We start from the raw sequence: 2681 nt of genomic DNA, 5'->3' as shown, positions 1-2681 counted from the left end.
AATATATTACATTTATATTAAAAAAATATGATAAATCTGAATAAAATTGAAATAAATCGTATAACTTCGTATAATGTATGCTATTACGAAGTTAATTACGTACAGAAGAAACCCGCGAAACGCATAATCTTTATATAGATAAATGTTAATTTTTATAAATAAGAATTATGTGTTAATTTCTTATTATAAGAAATGTAATAAAATTATTTGCAAATTTTTATTCTAAAATTGACAAATTTCTATTTGAAATCTTTTCTTGATAAAAGTTTTGTTGCGAAGCTTTGAAAGTTCCGACACTTTTTCTATGTCTTAAATATTAACAAAATGCATCTTAATTACATTTAAAGCTTTTAATGTGCAAACTAATAAAACAATTCAACTATTGAAATAGTTATTTTAAAAAATAAGTAACTCATAAAAGTTATGCCTATTCATGCTGATGCTCGACGCTCATTTTTAGCGTCAAAATAAGTCAAATTATGATCAAAATTGATGCTTGATATTCGTCAATTTCTATCACCTGATTTATTTTGATGCCAGAAATGAGCGTTGAGCATCAGCATGAAAAGGTACTTTTATATTTGTCTGATAAATATTTTTTTATGAATATATATAGATATAAACATATTAATTGGAAGTACAAATAAGTTTCCGCCGTTTTTCAAAAATTAAGCATTTATTGTGAAAGAACGGTACATAATGTTTTATTTAAAGTAATGGCCATCGCTAGCCACTACTTTTTTCCATCTTTCTGATAACATGTGGATACCGCGTCGGAAGAACACTTCATCTTTTGAAGCTCCAATCATCGATACAATTTTTGGTATCTTCATATGATGTGAAGTGCTGCTCAGACAGACCATGCGTCATCGATTGGAACAAGTGGTAATCGGAAGAAGCAATGTCTGGAGAATACAGCGGATGGGATAGAACTTCCCATTTGAGTGTTTTTAAATAGGTTTTGATCGGCGCCGCAACATGTGATCGAGCATTATCATGCAGGAGAATAATTTTGTCATACCTGGAGTAGTAATGGGCGCGTTTTTCCTTGTGCTCGGCTCAATCTCATTAATTGCGTTCGGTAGAGAGCCCCAAGTAATGGTCTCGTTCGGTTTGAGCAATTCATAATACACGACGCCAAGCTGATCCCATCAAATACACAAGTGAATTTTTTTCCATGAATATTCGGCTTGGCTGTTGATGTTGAAGCATGGCCAGGTGGTCCCCATGATTTTCTCTTCTTTGGATATCGTAGTGGATCCATTTTTCATCACCAGTGACTATACGATGCAAAAAACTCTTTCGTTTATGCCTGGCAAGCAGCATTTCACATGTGAAAAATCGGCGTTCAACGCCTCCAATGCTTTCAATTCTGCGTCTTCTGCTACGTTCTTTGTCTTCGACGTCAAATTCACCATTCTTAAATTTTTGAAACCACGACAACTTCTCTCACTTAAGGCAGTATCACCATATGCTTCTACAAGCAATGAGCCTCAGCTGCAGATTTCTTCAAATTAAAGAAGTAAATCAAAAGTTCCCGCAAATGACGCTTATTCGGCTCAAAACTCGACATTTTCGTACAAAAAAAAATATATGATGCTGATACAAAATCGCTAATATTTCAAGGTTATGGTGTTGTCCAATTTTACGATATGTCGTTTTACATCAAACAATTTTAACTATAGTTTATTAGTGGCGCCGTCTTTTGCAAACGGCGGAAACTTATTTGTACTCCCAATATAAAAAGGATGTATGAACATATATATTTTATTTGTAATTATATATGTTTATGAATATTTATACATGTTTATGTTTTATATATAATGTGTATTCATGCATAAACAATTTTTTACCGAGTTTTAGACGCTAAATTTGTAAATAAAAACTTACAATATCTAAAATATTTCTTTAGGAATTGTACATTGTGAATTATGTGACATTAAAAAAGGTGATATTATAAAGGTGACACCCTTTACATTTTTGTACAATAACTTGTTTAATAATCGATATTTAAATTTAAAATGTAACAATTACATTTGTCAAAATGTTGTTCAATCGATTCTAAATTCAAGGTTACGAAACATTTATTACTTAGGACATTATTTATAAAAATGTGATGTTACTGGATAATGATTCGAAGAGAAACAGAATGATATGGCCATCCACAAAAATACATTTAAAACAATAGCTTTGTTTAAAACAAAATAGTATTTCGTTCTAAAATTGATAATTGTGCATTGTAAGGGACTCAGCTCCGATTAATCCTAATATACCATATGTTATCGAGATCATGAGTCACCTCTAACAGGTTTTAGCCGCTACTCATTATTCAGTAAAAATTATTAATAAAAAAAGTTTGAAAAATAACGTCTTATTTTTGGGAAGAATTTCGTTTGTCTACAAACCGATTGCCTTCAGCTTTGATTGCACACAGCAATATTGCACACACGAGAATATTGTACACAGCGTATTGCACGACAATATTGCACATAGCATTTGTACGCGCGACAATATTATACACAGCACATTACATACACCACAATATTACACATAGCACGATATTGCACACAAGGTATTGCACACACGACAATATTGCACATAGCATATTTGCACACAGGACAATATTGCACACAGCATATTGCAATATTATCGTGTGTGCAATATTGTCGTATGTGCAATGC

This window comes from Atta cephalotes (genome assembly GCF_000143395.1).
Source record: "Atta cephalotes unplaced genomic scaffold scaffold00014, whole genome shotgun sequence".
Classification (NCBI taxonomy): Eukaryota; Metazoa; Arthropoda; class Insecta; order Hymenoptera; family Formicidae; genus Atta; species Atta cephalotes.
This window is presented reverse-complemented; position numbering follows the sequence as displayed.